Here is an 18941-nt window from a genome sequence, read left to right as displayed (position 1 = left end):
GTTGCCAAAAAAAAAACTTTAAAGGGACAAGATAGCAATAAATATTATAGGTGTTTTGGTATTACAATGAATCTATTTTCCTAATGCAAAAAGATGTGAGCAGTCTTTTAGCATTTAAAAAGTGGTTCATCAAAACACCAAAATATGTATAAGCAATTTAAGTAGCTATTTTACACTTTAAGCGTTTTTTTTTCTTTTGTTGTAGTTGAATTATTATAAGATATATATAAACTTTGTTCATCAATATTTTTTCTGTCAAGAGCTTAAAAAACTGCATTTCCTGCAAGTTTTGGGAAAAGTGAAGGTCTTCGTTCGCTTATGATACTTCCACGCAAAGATAACAGAACTTAAATTTTTGGTTGGGAAATTTTTTTAATTTGCTGAATTGTACTGCATAAGCTATGAATATGAATTCATCTTATGAGAAGAGACATTAAACATCATTATTTTTTTAAAAGGTAAGTTCAAAAAGTTATCGTTAAATTTTATGAATCATCTGAAAAAAATTGTGGAATAAGGGCATTTTTGTAGGTCACAGTAACCTCCCATCTGGGTGCCCCTGCTTCTACAGAATTTTTAAACAATTAAGATATTGAAACGGTAACGATTGTGGAATGGTGTCTGAATATTGGTGGTAGGATTTGTAGCCAGTGCTATATTGATGAATTGGTTTAGAGAAAAATTCTAATCTGATTTAAAGATGTAGGATGTACAACATTTTTTTTTTTGCGATGCATTGCCCAACCCTAATATCCAGTAATATTCTATTTATATTAATTGAGATGCACTAAGCAAAAAAATATTCAGTTGAATACCTGGTTAATTTTTTTTACCTGAAAAATTTAATTTTTATTTTATGCCAATTTGAAATATTTTGCAGTAAGATACCGCCTCTAAGCCAAGGCTAAGGCCCCCCCCCCCAGAACAAAATGTAATGTACCAAACATCCTGATCATCACATCCTGAGACTGCAGTTTGGATCTTTTTAGAACTCCTCGGTCAGAATTGGTGAATAACTGAGCAGATGGCAGATATCATCTCAATTGAAGCTGAGAGTGCCTACAAACTGGTAGATAAAGTGAATTCACCAGCGAGTGTTCGCAGCATGGTATGGTTCAACTCGTGAGTTGAAGACAAAGTATGGGTATTTAGCAGTAAGTTACCACCCCTAAGCCAGGGCTAAGTCGGAACTGAATTGAGATGACATCCGAAACCAGCTCTGTTAGTCACTATTCCTGACTGAGGAGTTCTAGTAAGAACGAAACTACAGTCTCAGTATGTGATGACCGGGCTGTCGGGGTATATTGCATTCAATTTGAAGTAGTTTACCTAATTTGTGTCTTATGTAAAATTTAAATGCACTTCCATCAAAAATCCTAAATATATTTTCCTCAAAAGCATAGTTATTAATTTAAAATAAATAAACAATAAAATAAATTATTCCAAAAATAATTTAATGTAGTACAACTAATCTTGGCTATGTTTATCAGTAGAGACGTACCAAGTATTCGGTAACTACTGGGTAATCGGCTTGCTCGGACAATTTGCCGAGTACTCAGTACTCGGGCAAATTTTGATCAGGTACTTGGCCAATACCGAGTAGTTGTAAAAAATTGAATAATGTTCAAAGCAGATGTTACAATTAATAAAAAAAGTGCAATCATATAATATACTGCATTACAATTCAAATTTACAAGTCAAATTCAAATTCTGAGAATAATGAAGTTTGTTATGCCTCAATGGAGTAAATCTTATATTTTAATGCCCCAAAGTTAATGAAACTTATATATTAAAAATGAGGCAAAAAGGCAAGTACAGAAAATATGAAATTTTTATATTATTACATGGATTTTTGCCACTAACAAAATTTTTTATAAGAAGCATAAAAATACCCTTTCTTAAAAAATAAAACATTGTTAAAAGCACAAATGTGCAGGAACACTGTAGACACGTGTTTTGGCATTACAAGGAATGCTTTTTATAATGCACAAAATGTGAGCTTATGGATTTAAAGACATCCGACAAAAGTCGGATTTTTTTACGTTCATTATAGTCCGGGAGCAAATGGTTTCCCGTGCGATTTTTGTGATACAATTATAGCAGTTAGTTTTTCTGAAAGGTATTTGCATGAGGAAAACGAATTCAGATGTTGCCACCCCCCAAAATTGTGCAGGGGGGCTGGGGGGCAGCTATAACTGCCGTGGGGGGCAAGTGATTTCCCGTTCAATTTTTGTGATACAATTGTGTGACTTAGCTTTTCTGAAAGGTATTGGTACGAGAAAACCAAATTTCGATAATGCCAACCCCGAAAATGGTTCAGGGGGGCAGGGGGGCGGCTATAACTACATTTGGGGGGGCAAGTTGTTTCCCGTTCAATTTTTGTGATACAATTATGGGAGTTAGTTTTTCTGAAAGGTATTGACACGAGGAAACCGAATTTGGATGATGCTACCCCCGTAAATGCTGCAGGGGGGCGGAGGGGGGAAGGGATTATAACTGCATTTGGGGGGCAAGCTGTTTCCCGTTCAAATTTTATGATATAATTATGCGAGTTAGTTCTCCTGAAACGTATTGGCACGAGGAAACCGAATTTAGATGCTGCTAACTCCGAAATTGGTGCTGGGGGGCAGGGGGGGGGCGGTTATAACTGCGTTGGGGGCATGTAATTTTTCGTTTAATTTTTGTGATACAATTATGGGAGTTAGTTTTTCTGAAAGGTATTGTCACGAGGAAAACAAATTTGGATGTTGTCAACCCCGAAAATGGGGCAGGGGGGCGGGCGGCGGTTATAAATGTGCAGGGGGGCAAGAGGTATTCTGTTCAATTTTTGTGATGCAATCATGGGAGTTGGTTCTGCTGAAAGGTATTGGCACGAGGAAAACGAATTTGGATGTTGCTATCCCCTAAAATGCTGATGGGGGGCAGGGGGGGTATGACTGCAAACATAACACACTTATATATTCAAAATTTCTCGGTTTACAACAAGTTTTCAAAGTTTAATATGCTTGCTTAAATCCACTAATAACAACATTAAATGCAAAAAACTCCGAATTAAATTGCTGACACGTGTTTCGAAGCTATTAAGAGCTCCTTTTTCATTGTAAAAGATGTGAGTTTATGAATGAAAATTCATCCGACTAAAGACGATCTTTCCATTGATAATGGGTTCCTGGTAACAAAGTTTATCATTTCAGTAAAAAATGTTAGGAGGAAGGGGGGGGGGGTCCCCCCCAAATTTTTTGTACAGGTGTTTCTTTCGGTTTCTGAATATAAAGAGTATTTTTGAACAAAACAAAACATTTATTGAAACCGTGACTTTTGTTTTATTATGCCAACATTATAAATTTTAGGTAAAATAACAGAAAAACATCATTCTTCGCAAAACATTGTAAATGGTATCGAATGTCGATAGCGTGACCATCTTCAGGGTTTATTGCTGTATTAAGTTTTATCTGGAGGGCTTCATTTCCACTTTTAGCAATAGCATCACTCAGACTTTTTTGAGCATGATCAACCGACAGTTTTCTGAGGGACTTTGCACGTGTCTGACCTTTGTCACAGAAAAAGCATTTCTCTTTATTGAATGGAATGCAATGTGAACGTGTCAGTCTCGATGTGCTACTATTTGTAACAGGTGATGTATGCTGAGCTTGACTTTCATATCGCTTTTTTATGCGTTCAAAATGTCCCTTATGAGTGATATCTTGGTAACAACTTCGATGCCATGATGCCTTGTTGTCAGCCAGTATTTTTGCAGTCATTCCACGCAAACGGATATTAGATGAAACATACTTGACGTTTTCATATTTAGCATTTTCTAGCACACTCTTTAAAACCTTTTCATGTGTGGTAGGGTTAATGATTAGTCCTTCGGTGGATTTCTCTTGACATATAATACATAATGTATAATTAATTCCTATTTTTAGCTTTGTATTTGGTTCAGTGAGATCCATCTGAAAGTGACTAATTGCTTACTAAACTAATAAACGACGTGCGTCAAACTTCTGCATACAATATTTTTATTTTAAATGAGCTAGACTAAAATAAGAATCCCTTCTCCTCTCTTTCTTAAAAATAAATGGTACAACGTTCCCTTGTTGACGAATTTCCATTTCATGTGACTCCAGAGAAAAAGTGGCCAAATAAAGTGTCCAATAAAATAGATAATACTGGTGACAGCAATAAATTTCTGTTTTGACCATTTAAAGAGATCTGCTCTTCCCTCTCTGAAACTTGTTCGTGAGAATTTTCTTTCAGAAGAATAAAAAGATACGGTGTGCTTCATAGAGAAAAGAGATATTGTAAAAAACCAATACTATCACGATCTGATTAGGAAAATGAGACCCATCATGTTGCTTTGTAGAATAACTAGAGACATATAGGTTGTAAAACTGGACATGCCGATTCCGTGAGAACTGGATCAGATTTTGACATTGTTGCTTTTGGAAAAACTGACCGCCAACCAAGAATTGAAGATACACTAGGCCGCAATACAAAGGGAAGGAAGAGATAAGCAAAATTAAAGGCGGCGGCAAGGAACTCATGTTAAGCTCTCGTAACAATGCCTTTGTCCTCCGCTTCTATGAGTACAAAGGAGAAAGGAGAAAAAAGACCTCCTTCGGCATATGTTTGTTTCTTTAATGTACGACCACCATGGTGTTGGAAATTTCATCCAAGTGCTCCCACCACTAAGTTAAAATTTACTTTAAAAAAAAAAGGAGAAAAACTCAAACGAAAAAACATTATTCTTTCAGAGCTGGGGCCGTCAAAGCCGTCATTTGGGGGGGGGGGGCTTAACACTGCCCTCCCCCCAAAATGATAGGCCTGGGTAAAGGGTACAAATTTATTTCGGAAGAGGAAATATATACAAAGAATAATAAAGTACACAAATACAATTTTGCATTTTTTTAATCAACGGGGGGGGGGGGGGCCTTCCTCCTAATATTTTTTACTGAAATGATAAACTTTGTTACCAGGAACCCATTATCAATAGAAAGATCGTCTTTAGTCAGATGAATTTTCATTCATAAACTCACATCTTTTACAATGAAAAAGGAGCTCTTAATAGCTTCGAAACACGTGTCAGCAATTTAATTCGGAGTTTTTTGCATTTAATGTTGTCATTAGTGGATTTAAGCATATTAAACTTTGAAAACTTGTTGTAAACCGAGAAATTTTGAATATATAAGTGTGTTATGTTTGCAGTCATACCCCCCCTGCCCCCCATCAGCATTTTAGGGGATAGCAACATCCAAATTCGTTTTCCTCGTGCCAATACCTTTCAGCAGAACCAACTCCCATGATTGCATCACAAAAATTGAACAGAATACCTCTTGCCCCCCTGCACATTTATAACCGCCCCCCGCCCCCCTGCCCCATTTTCGGGGTTGACAACATCCAAATTTGTTTTCCTCGTGACAATACCTTTCAGAAAAACTAACTCCCATAATTGTATCACAAAAATTAAACGAAAAATTACATGCCCCCAACGCAGTTATAACCGCCCCCCCTGCCCCCCAGCACCAATTTCGGAGTTAGCAGCATCTAAATTCGGTTTCCTCGTGCCAATACGTTTCAGGAGAACTAACTCGCATAATTATATCATAAAATTTGAACGGGAAACAGCTTGCCCCCCAAATGCAGTTATAATCCCTCCCCCCTCCGCCCCCCTGCAGCATTTACGGGGGTAGCATCATCCAAATTCGGTTTCCTCGTGTCAATACCTTTCAGAAAAACTAACTCCCATAATTGTATAAAAAAAAATTGAACGGGAAACAGCTTGCCCCCCCCCCCCAAATGTAGTTATAGCCGCCCCCCTGCCCCCCTGAACCATTTTCGGGGTTGGCATTATCGAAATTTGGTTTTCTCGTACCAATACCTTTCAGAAAAGCTAAGTCACACAATTGTATCACAAAAATTGAACGGGAAATCACTTGCCCCCCACGGCAGTTATAGCTGCCCCCCAGCCCCCCTGCACCATTTTGGGGGGTGGCAACATCTGAATTCGTTTTCCCTCATGCAAATACCTTTCAGAAAAACTAACTGCTATAATTGTATCACAAAAATCGCACGGGAGCTAAAATTTGACCGTTTGCTCCTCGACTAAAAGGAGAAAAAAGACCTCCTTCGACATATGTTTGTTTCTTTAATGTACGACCACCATGGTGTTGGAAATTTCATCCAAGTGCTCCCACCACTTAGTTAAAATTTACTTTAAAAAAAAAAGGAGAAAAACTCAAACGAAAAAACATTATTCTTTCAGAGCTGGGGCCGTCAAAGCCGTCATTTGGGGGGGGGGCTTAACACTGCCCTCCCCCCAAAATGATAGGCCTGGGTAAAGGGTACAAATTTATTTCGGAAGAGGAAATATATACAAAGAATAATAAAGTACACAAATACAATTTTGCATTTTTTTAATCAACGGGGGGGGGGGGGCCTTCCTCCTAATATTTTTTACTGAAATGATAAACTTTGTTACCAGGAACCCATTATCAATGGAAAGATCGTCTTTAGTCAGATGAATTTTCATTCATAAACTCACATCTTTTACAATGAAAAAGGAGCTCTTAATAGCTTCGAAACACGTGTCAGCAATTTAATTCGGAGTTTTTTGCATTTAATGTTGTTATTAGTGGATTTAAGCATATTAAACTTTGAAAACTTGTTGTAAACCGAGAAATTTTGAATATATAAGTGTGTTATGTTTGCAGTCATACCCCCCCTGCCCCCCATCAGCATTTTAGGGGATAGCAACATCCAAATTCGTTTTCCTCGTGCCAATACCTTTCAGCAGAACCAACTCCCATGATTGCATCACAAAAATTGAACAGAATACCTCTTGCCCCCCTGCACATTTATAACCGTCCCCCGCCCCCCTGCCCCATTTTCGGGGTTGACAACATCCAAATTTGTTTTCCTCGTGACAATACCTTTCAGAAAAACTAACTCCCATAATTGTATCACAAAAATTAAACGAAAAATTACATGCCCCCAACGCAGTTATAACCGCCCCCCCTGCCCCCCAGCACCAATTTCGGAGTTAGCAGCATCTAAATTCGGTTTCCTCGTGCCAATACGTTTCAGGAGAACTAACTCGCATAATTATATCATAAAATTTGAACGGGAAACAGCTTGCCCCCCAAATGCAGTTATAATCCCTCCCCCCTCCACCCCCCTGCAGCATTTACGGGGGTAGCATCATCCAAATTCGGTTTCCTCGTGTCAATACCTTTCAGAAAAACTAACTCCCATAATTGTATAAAAAAAAATTGAACGGGAAACAGCTTGCCCCCCCCCCAAATGTAGTTATAGCCGCCCCCCTGCCCCCCTGAACCATTTTCGGGGTTGGCATTATCGAAATTTGGTTTTCTCGTACCAATACCTTTCAGAAAAGCTAAGTCACACAATTGTATCACAAAAATTGAACGGGAAATCACTTGCCCCCCACGGCAGTTATAGCTGCCCCCCAGCCCCCCTGCACCATTTTGGGGGGTGGCAACATCTGAATTCGTTTTCCTCATGCAAATACCTTTCAGAAAAACTAACTGCTATAATTGTATCACAAAAATCGCACGGGAGCTAAAATTTGACCGTTTGCTCCTCGACTATTAGCTCACATTTTATGCACTGAAAAAGATGTTCCTTGTAATGCAGAAGAATGTGTCTGCAGTGCTCCTGCACATTTGTACTTTTAACATTGTTTCATTTGCTTTAAAAAATTATTTACATTTGTCTGACTAGAAGTATAGATTGATATAATTTGTTTTAATTCCAACTTGATAATCCTACATTTTATATGTAGTTATTTTTACTTTAAAAAATAACTTATTTGTAAAATTGTTGACACAAACAAAATCTTTTAAATAATACATAATTAAATTTCAGCTGGAATTTTGTTTTAAAAACTATTTTTTTATATGGAGGTCTATACTACTATTCCAATGAGTTCACAATTTGTTACGTGTATGTCCGTGGTTCTTCTTAAAACATAATTGGAACTCGGTACTCGGCTGAGTAGCGAAAGGCCGAGTACTCGGCTACTCGGCCAAAGTGCTATTCGGTACGTCTCTATTGATCAGAAATTCTGCATAAACTGATTAGTTTCTTTTCTGAGGATATAGGGTTTCATAACTGACAATCATGATAACTGGTTATGTTGTAAGGTATAATAACTATGTTTATGTTTTACAGCCTGTTACATTGTAAATTTTCATCTTTTACACGAGGTTACTTTGGGACTGAGAAATTTTCAAAGTTAAAAAACTAAGTTTACAGCCTTATTTTGGCTTTGGTTGACAAAAACTAAACTTTACAAAGTGTTTAAATAGTATTACTTACACTATCTTTTTTTTTTAATTTCATAGCAGTTTAAAATAATATCGTAGTCTTTTACTTGTCAGTTAGAATGCATTGTTCTTAAGTATCTATTTAATATATAATATTCTAGGATTGATATAAACTCATTTCCTTGTTGTTCCTAGTGTAGATCAGGCACCTATGTTACAATGGTTCGAAGTCATGTTTCCTACTGTTTTGAATTGGGATAAAGCACTGTTCCAATGTTACCCCAACCAATGGGGTAAGATTAGGACAAATTTAGATTTTTTTAAATAAAATGTCACTATAACTAGAGTTATTCTTTTGCCATATCTTGTAAGAGGAATACTCAATTGACATATTAGTGATTATTTAGCTTTTTTCTTTGAAAATAAAGATAGGAACAGTTAAACTTCGAAAAATGTTCCAAAGTTATCCCATCCTGCAGTTACTTTTAATAAAAGGTAGCTTATAATGCTTAACTTTATTTACAAATTCTGGAATACAAAAATCAAGTTGAACAGACTGAAAACAATTGCTACAACAAAACGATTAGAATTCAAAACTGAAATGTGAAGTTGTTTTAACTGATGCAATTTTAATATATTGGGTTTAATGGTTGATATCTAGAGTAGAATGTTAGGATCAGCATTTAGACAGCTTCAGTATATAGTTTTGGTTACTGCATAAGTTAAATTCAGATTTGGATACATAAGTTATGACAGTTGGAAGAACAAGCTTTGTGTTTTCAACAGCTGGGGTTTTTAGGTGTCCAGCCAAAACCAAAAATGGGTAAGCACAGACTGACAAAAATTGTGAAATCTTTGGTGGCAAGGAAAATTGGTGGGCTCCTGACAAATTGTTTTTAAAATTTGTGAGGAAATTCATAATAACATGGTTTGTAGAATAATATTGTTCTGAAATAACTAATTGCCAAGGTATTTCTTTTTTAGTCAGACCTTCAAGTGAAGTATCTGTAAGGTAGATTTAAAGGTGCAGTTTGAAGTTATGTCTATCAAGCATTCACATTCACATTACGACAGACTACAGGGTTTTCTCAAAGCAAATAACGGTTCAACCACCTACGCATGATCTTGTCACACTGCCAGTGGCCAAGGGCGAATTCAGGGGAGGGTCAAAGGGTGACCTCCCCCCCCCCCCGTGGTGAACACGTGGAATGGAAAGTTTTACCCTTTTCTTTAGTATTGTTTATCACCACAAGGTAGCGTATTCGAGCTCTAGAGTTGCGAATTACCAAAGCATATTATCAAATTATCATGCCGTGGCGCGAGTTTCATTGTTGAAACACGCGGTTTACTCGATCATCGGCTATCTTCTTTATCTTTACTAATAATAAAACTGAAAGTCTCTCTGTCCGGAGGATGTCTGGATGTCTGTGACGCGCATAGCGTCTAGACCGTTCGATCGATTTTCATGAAATTTGGCACAAAGTTAGTTTGTGGCAAGGGAGTGTGCACCTCAAAGCGATTTTTTGAAAATTCGATGTGGTTCTTTTTCTATTCCAATTTTAAGAACAAAACTATCATAACATGGACGAGTAAGTTCCGAAATTATCATAACGTGGAGCCGTAACATGGGCACAAGCCAATTGGCGAGATACGAAATTATCATAACGTGGAACCGTAAAATGGGACCAGCCAATTGGCGAGGAAATTCACCATACATTATTTGTAAATATACAGGCGAACCAAAAGACCTTTTAATTTTTCTATTACGAGCAAAGCCGTGCGGGTACTACTAGTTATATATAAGAGGATTAGTTAAAATCGAAAAAATTTTCAAACGTAACTTTTTAAATATTTTAAGTTGATTTCTAGAAATAAAATATGTCTTTCTCTTCTAAAGAAATAGACGCGTAAAATATAAATAAACGAACAAATAAAGTAGCAGCACCTTTTAAACAAAGCAGCTAATACATTTTTTCCATTAAAAAAAATCGTTAACTACTAAAAGTAAAAGAAAGAATTAAAATTAATAAGCTCATTAAAATAAATACATATTATATCAAAAAAAAAAAAAATTAATTCTGAAATTTTGAATTAAATTATGTGTTTCTCTATCACGAGTTGTGACAGGACCCTACTCATTGGGGTTATTGTTTCTAAAAAATGCTCCTATCTCCCCAAACTTGCCCCTCCTCCTGGGCGGTTACGCAGGGATGCCCACCAAAAGGGGTGGGGGATAATGGCGCAGACTATGTCATTAAAATTTATAGGGGGGTTGTTTTGAGGATTATTTTTGTCAGTTTTAGGGAGGCTCTTGCATTTGGGGGGGGAGGGTCTTCGCGATATTTAGGGGTTGTGTTCCCTTGCCCATAGGGGGGTGGGCACCCCTGGGTTACGTGTACATTGTTGTGTGTGTGTAGGCTCAGAGCCTGATTACTACAGGGACATGTGGGGCACAGGCCCCCTCCTATCTCAGGGTGGGGGGGGTGCCAAAATCCTCTTAGTTTATCATGCTAGTTAAAAATAAATAATGATTTCACTCAGAATCTAGAGTACAATGATATTGTTACAATTCTGTAAATAGTTATTATTTTTTTATGATTTTGTAATCTGGCTAAATTTGGCGTTTATTCCATTATTCTTCATCTAAAAATTATTGTAGTAACTTAACCTGTAAATAGTTTTTTGTAATGAATATACAATCCCCTTACATTCAAATGAAGTATTATGGTTCCTCCATTTCTGCACGCTAAGCTTCCCACTCAGCATAATGTCGTCGTCCAGGTGTCACTGGAACGTCATCTGCTGACGATAGAGGCGTCCTGGCAACGTCACTCCCCGGCGTCCTAAGTCTGCCCCCATGTCCGGGTTCAATAACGGTCTGCAGACGTCCCCAGAAGGGCACCGTCTGCCGTCCGGGAGACGAACTGCGACTATTAAGGGACGACGCAGAGACATCTCAGGATCGCCTTAGGGCGGACTAACCCACATTAAAGCGACGGTCTCACGGTGCCCTAGGGTCGTCCACAGACACACCCTTCGGCGTCGGGTGACCGTTTATAGTGCTTTATATTGTGTAGAGTGAACTTTATTTGACTATTTTATTTTTTATTTCAACTTATTATTTTTTTAAAATTCAGTTTACTTCATTTTGTAGCTCATTTAGTTACGAAAATTTTTATTATTACAATTATTTTTTTCCCTTAAAAATTCATCAGGTTTGCAGCCCCAATGTTATTTGACAAAATGAAGCAAACTAATTTTTAAAAGATATAAATTAAATTAAAAAATAAAAAAGCCAATTAAAGCAATTTTAGTTCAGTATATTTATCATCACTATAAAATACATATATTGAACGCCTTTCAGTTTTTTTTCAGATCAATTTCACTCTCAGATAATTAAAAAAGTTGTCATTCATTGTTTTGGTGCATTGTATTCTATTGATTATTTCTTCCAAGCTCTTTGGAGAATGGAAAGTCCAACAATCTTTTCCTAAAGCAGCTTGAAAAACACAAAAATACAGTTTAGGCATATTGCATTCCTTGAATGAAAATTTTTATTATCATTTTATGTACCTTCTTACTTGTCTATTTATGTTTATGACTTTCCATTTTTTAAAAAAATTAATAATATAAGAATTTGATATAGCTATTATAAGAATTCAAAATGCAAAATTTTAGTTCAGTGATAAAACTTTAAAGACTTAGCCCTTTCATTAAACATATAATTGGAGATTTTCAAGTTTTAAGCAACAGCTTTGAATTTTCTTATAGCAAGTGGCTTGGAAAAATCCTCTTAGTAATGCAGTATAAAACTACTTGAACTAGCTGTTAATAAAATATCTTGCCTACAATGGAGCAGCCCCTGCACTGCTTATACATTTTCACATGTATTTTATTTATTCCTTTTAATAACTTTCCAAAACCTGAATATACATAGTACAACTTCTAGCCCAGTGCATAATATTAAGATTGCAATCAAATTTTGTTTCCAATTGAAAAACAATTCAAAATTCTTATTCGCGATATAAAAAGTTGTCTAAATGAACATGTACATTTAAACAAGTTATTCTCAATTTATTCCCTGCATGTAAGCAATCAATATTAAACTGAAATACAGTCCCCCCCCCCCCAAGTTGATAAAACTAGTGCACAATTGGTTCTTATCAATACACAATGAAATTCTAACTGAAAATAATTAAATACATTAAGCCAGGACTTAGTTTTGCAAAAGAAAAAATGAAGTACAAAGTAGCACAACATTCTTATATAATTTACCTGAATTTCATTTAATGGATTCCATGAAGTTTGATACAAAGAGCAGTACTAAAATAATACAATGAAACACCTTTATTGACAAATTTTATACAATAGATTTCTTTAATTGTTGGCTGTTTCCCTTATCAGCTAGTCTGCTGAATGCTTCAGCCAGGATTTCATTTTCCCTTGGTCATCTGCTACCTTCATGTTTTTTCCAATACCATCTGAAAAAGAATTAATGAAGAGAAAAAATAAGAATATTTTCAAAAACCACAAAAAAGGACAGCACAATATTAATGGGTTGGGGGGGGGGGGAGAGAAAGAAAAACAATACTTGCTCAATACAGGAAAAAGTCATGCGATTTTATAAGCTATTGTACTAAGAAAATTCTTATTCCTGGCTTGCCAAAATATTGTCCTATTCCTTTAGTCCCTACTGTAAAATGAGTAATCAAAAGATTCATCCCCCTTCTCACAGGGGCGGATCCAGAAATTGTTGTAAAGGGAGTCATGTTTCAATGTCGAACGTTGTACCACCTACGTAAAAAAGTATCAGTTAAGTCCATCCCCCAAGGATGATGGCGCACCCCCTCACATGCTACAAGGTACCCCCCTCCCCTAACCCAATGAGGTCAAAATCCTTTCAATTATGCCCTACCAACCCCCTATTTTTTTCAATGTCGCAACCTGCACCATAGATCATATTTTTTCAAATTTTCATCATAAAAGTCATATTTCTTTTGGCAGATAGGCTGATCATGCTACCACAAGCTTTGAATATATGGCATTAAATTTATAAAATATTGGAAAAGCATAGACACACATGTGGTTTGAGGTGGAAGAGTGCTCTGAAAAAACTGTTCAACTCATTAATCATGATTGTTATTTTGAAAATGAACAATTAGAAAACTCAAAATAGCAATAACCCCAGTAAACGAACCCAGTCACTCCTTTGAATTATGAGGCCCTGAGAAGAAATACCTTACAGAACGGGGACACACACACGTTAATATTCATTCCATGTACTATTTTTCACATCGAAAAAAATGAAGTAATAATAATCACAACAAATTACTGTCACAGGGACCCTCTGCTGAATCTGCCCTCCCCCCCTCCCACGCCATTAACATTGCAAAAACCTAACAGGCACCATCATCAATGTTAAACTCAAAATCAAATCAAGAATGTCTTCCAGTTTAAAGCAAAGGCAATACTTACTACTACAGGGGGGGGAGGGAGAACAACGCTCAGAAATTTCTAGCTTAATAGCCACTTTAGAAATAAATCCGCACAAAAATTTTCAAAACTACTTCTTCAAAAGATGTTTTTATACATTTTTCTTGTTGAAAACATTTCTATTACTATTTTATTTTTAATTTTTTTTATTTATTTTGCAATTTCATTTGAAAAATGAAATTATTATTATTGAATAAGAATGTAAATAAGGTGTTTTATATGCAGTATTTATTTTTATTGCATTTATTGTAAACATTTCTACAGAACAATGCAACATTTTCCTTTGAATTTTGAATACCAAACAAAAATACCAAAATTCTTTAAAGTTGAAAGTACCAAACTCTTTTTACACATTTTATAAATGTCATAAAATAGAAATTTTAGAAGTATTACTTCATATGTGCATCAGTGGCGTGGCGAAGGGGGAGAGGGGCTGAAAACAACCCTCAGAAGCATTGGTTTTAATGAAAATGCAAATTATAATACAGTAGTTTATGCATATGAAAAGGCTGTTTTGATGGGGGGAAAAACCCTTCAGAAGGTATTTTTGATCAAAAAAAAAAACCCTCCAGAAGGTATTTCTGGCTGCGCTAGTCATCTGCTTAGATGAGTAAAGAGTAAATACATCTATCCTTTTGAGTGATTAGAAAACTTAGATCAGATTTTTTTTCTTTCATTGAAAGAAATACATTGTATTTTCACTTTTCATGTTAATGCTCTTTAAGTATTTATTTTAACAAAAAGCAACAGAACACAAAATATGAAATCAAACTTCATTGATCATACTGAATTTGCACAAGAAATATGTTTGGTAAAACCCTCCTCGAAACAAAAGTCTGGGTACAGCCCTGGCACATAGTGTACAACACGCAAATGATTTCTTATTTAAAAGATGATTTTTATGGTTACAAAAAATATATATATACATAAAAATAAGCAATCGAAGTCGGATGAAATGTCAATGTCTAAATAAAAAATAATCCATAAATGACCAATAATAAATAAATAACATTTGCACAAATAAATGCAAAATTAAGTTACGAATATTGTAGTGGGAAAAACGAAAAAACAATTACTATTTGAAAAAATTAGTTATTGGAGGGGGGAGGCGAGTGGGCGGTTTGGGGTTTTGACGACTTTTTGCAGGGAAATAACAATTTCAACACATGGCGATTGAAGAAATTGGTAAAAATAAAAAAAAGGCGAGAAAAGTAGTACACAAAGCAAGTACAACTCAACAACACTCTGTTCAATCAAACATATACATCTTAAAAATAATAATTGGTGTAAACTGTAGAAAAATTCTTTAATGCAGGGAAGGGGGTCCTGACCGAATGGGAATGGTATTATTGAAACTGAAACAAACTACATCTTTGAATGCTTTTTTTTTTTTTGGGGGGGGGGGGGGTCGCAGCTTAGGAGGCAATGCACCATTTCCCTTAAGGGATGGTCACCCCTTGAATATTCATTCAGTTTTATATAATAACTGTTTTCTGAGTGTAAGGTATTCAGAGTGAATGATATGGAATGCATTCTTGTTAGTTTGTTCACCAAGCCCCAGCCCTCTCATACTTTCCAACTAAGTCGACAGACTCTTGTCAGCCCTTCATTTAAGCCTGAGAACCCCCCTCCCCCAACAGTAAGATCTCTTGTAATTCCTCAGAATTTATTCATTGAAACCAAGCTTAACACAGACATGAGCATGCACTTGATTGACAACATAGTTGCTTTTGTGAGAGCATTGATTCAAAGTCATGGAAAAATATAAGTAGCAGATTTGCTACACTCACAATTATGTGCTAATAAATAAAAAAAAAAATACAGTATTACCCCGATTGAATAATTGTCAAAGGACTGGAGAAAGTTTTCGTTAAATAAGGATATCTTCAAATCAAGGAGCTTATACATTCAATGCAGTTAAATTCGCACCAGTGAAATGTATCGCTAAATTCAGGAAATCATTAAATCGGGTATCGTTAAAATCAAAGTTACACTGTATTTAAAATGATTTTTAAATATTCATTTTGGAACATTTTATACAGATACTTATGACTAAAAAACAGCTCTAAACCGAACTATAGGAAACTTAAAAAATAATAAAACAATCAAAGGACTTAATTAAAAATTCAGTTGCATGAAAAGGGAGAGATATGGGGGGAGGGGGGAGCAAAATTAGAACCGTAACTCCCTTAGTTAAAATTTCAGTATGCAAACATTAAAACATTTGTCACAATTTGATCTTCAAGAAACCTAGCTCAACACATAAGCAAAACATAAGTCAATCGATGGAAATAAAAGGTGAAAAGTGAGGTTAGATTTATATAATCTGACAGATAAAAACAAATATTATTTGCATTTGAAAGAAAGAAAAAGCATGAAAATTCAATACAAAAAGATATTACCTTTTAGACTTTAAAGTTAAAGTAGAAGCATTTCCATTCTGCTCCTCGATCCCTTTAAGTTTTCTTCCTTAAAAAAGGAAAGAAAATTATATGTAATGACAAAAAGTACAATAGTATGTTAATATGTATTTGGTACTTCATTATAGTACCCCTTGAATCTTCTATATATGCTGCGTTGATATCACAATGTAGACAATTTTACATAGTTTATGAAAACTGAAAACAGGCCATCACTCATGCAGTGCTACCTACTGCTTACATATGGGTTAGAAAAATAATTCACTGGTTCAAGGGACCAGTAGGCAGGGCTTTATTTGGTTTAAACCACTGTAAAAAGCTGGCTTTTTAAAGAAAAATAATTTTTATGGTATTTTATTGTAATTTAATCAAAATGAAAATTATCTTTGTATCTTTAATGCAGTTACGACTGTATTATATCAAGTTCCATTAAACACTAATAAAATATTTGGTAGTTGTTAAATAAAGTCGTTCACAAAAACAAAACCTCGCTCTAATATTAAGAATATAGTCTAGTTCAATGGAATTTAAACGTTTATAAATAAATTTTAGTAAAATTCAAAAAATCACAAGACACTGCTGCTGTCATACCAATCATTTGGTTCAGACTTAAAATAACAATGCATTACAATTTTGTAATAAAAAGGAGAAGAAAAAGTTTAATTTCATACACTATCATGCACGTGAATGCAAGGGCCACCGAGACCCAAAAGGCCTTGTTAGCTTGGGACAGGCATCCCCATAAAAATCGTAACATGACTCTGATTCCGAACCATGCCCAGTCAACCAGTTTTCGATTAGGGTGGCATAGAATCTTGTCAGCGCTGGTCAAGTCCATAAGAACGATGGCAAGCCTCCCTCTTCTCCTAAAAAGAGCAGATTAAGACTCCTAAAATTTCAATGGCTCTTGGTGACCTCGCAGACAAACTTTATGTAAATACTACTGAAGAAATTCTCCAGAAAAAGAGCATGATCATTGCATTAGTAAATTAAAAACTATACATGATTTTTTTTGCGAATGACAAAAATAAAAAGGAAGTAAATCATCCTGAAAAATTTAAAACAGTTGAATGCAATAAAGTAATAAAACGATGCATAACAGCAAAATCTTTTCAGGTTTATTTACTCTTAAAAATTTGGTGTAATACTTTAAGGGAGTAAAATTACAGAATCATGACATAAACATCTTTAAAGAGAAAACCAAGCATGAGATAAAGAAAAATAATTTTCAGCTTTGAAAAACAATAAAATCATTATTTTTATACATCATCTGCTTGCATTATAATACAGAGTATACGAATTTGCTTGCAATAAAACATTATATTAATGTTAATCACAACTGTCTAATTTCATACCATAAAAAAAATATCGTTGTTAAATTTAGTATCAACAGAATCTGCAACAGTCGAAGTATCGGCATGATTGTGTATTTACATTACGTAACGAGCACCCTTTTTTTTTTCACCTGCTGCAGGGACACGCAGAAAACAAAACAAAAAAACATAATGCTTTTCAATACTTCAAGAACGTATTCCTGTAAACATTTACACTAAACTGCCACAAACACAACGGACAAACAATGGAACACATCATATAGTTAACACTACATTTTAAGTAAAAACGCACACGAATATACATTAAAAGTTTGCTTTTTTTCCTTTCGGTGACGTTAAGGATTACTCTTAAACAAACATCTTTAAGAAAAGATGCACACAACGTTCTTATTGCATTTCTATACGTAATAAACAAAAAAATATTTTTACTTACCTTTCATGCTTGCAAAAACATGGCCGAACAGCGAGCGGGAGCTCAGAGAGACAACGCTGGTTTAGAATGCCGCGCATGAATATCTCGAAATAGAATCAAAAATAAAATTACCGTTGGAAGCTTAAATTTTTTCTTTATTTCATCCATGTTTCTTTGTTACAATGTGTTTCGAAACAAAAAAACGCGATTTTAAACCTTTCAATAATTTATTTATTTATTTCTTGCTAAGGAGTATATTTTTACGCGGAATATCTTGATGAAGTGTAAGTGTAAAAAGGTTCGGCGTCGCATAGACGGCATAAAGTCCGTCGCCAGGACGACCCAGGGACCAGGGTAGAGGGCTGGAACCCGGGTTGAGTAAAAGGGTCCTCAAATGGTCACTGTTATGTCGTCCCAGGGACTGACTAAACTGACGCTATAAAACCAAACAGGAAAAACACGGTTTTAATTAGTAATTAAACTTTTTTGAAGTAAAATATACGTTTTTCATCTATTTTCGACAATTTTATCATCTTTTGACTCATTTTCTGCGCTAAATTTTACTAAAAATGAAATTAGAGGCGTCCTGTGGACATCATATTGAAGCGCCCTCCAGACGTCAAACATGCGACCAGTATGGGACGTCTCGCCGACCAGTTCTGCTGAGTGGGTTAATGGAATAAATGAGTTAGTCTCGTTTTTTTTTAGTTCTTGGTTTGGAAAATGTGTTTTAGCCTTGCGCTGTGTTTTTGCGTATTTTGATGTAAATACGTGGTTGACCGTTGAGTATAACAAGATAAATTAAATGTGTACTCAGTTTTTTAGCAGATATTTTTGATGCTACGCTGTTGTGGATGACGATTCCAAAAGATGAATTACGCAAATAAAAAACACACATAACAAACTGTTTGCCCAAAATGGAACACGTGGAACGCAATGTTTTACCTTTTTCGGCAATTTTGTAAATCACCGCAAGTTAGCGCATTCGAGCTCTGGA

At 35.5% G+C, this 18941-nt stretch overlaps 1 long non-coding RNA gene across 1 annotated transcript; it reads right to left on the bottom strand.

Moving 5' to 3' along the window:
• Positions 1-12617: 12617 nt before the first annotated feature.
• LOC129225912 (uncharacterized) lies at positions 12618-17991 on the bottom strand. Its single transcript, XR_008580758.1, has 3 exons — positions 17966-17991; positions 16181-16247; positions 12618-12766 (listed from the first exon to the last, which is right to left on the bottom strand). It is a non-coding gene; the product is annotated as an uncharacterized LOC129225912 (long non-coding RNA).
• Positions 17992-18941: the final 950 nt, after the last annotated feature.

The sequence above is a fragment of the Uloborus diversus genome, chromosome 1 (assembly GCF_026930045.1).
Source record: "Uloborus diversus isolate 005 chromosome 1, Udiv.v.3.1, whole genome shotgun sequence".
NCBI lineage: Eukaryota > Metazoa > Arthropoda > Arachnida > Araneae > Uloboridae > Uloborus > Uloborus diversus.
This window is presented reverse-complemented; position numbering and strand designations above follow the sequence as displayed.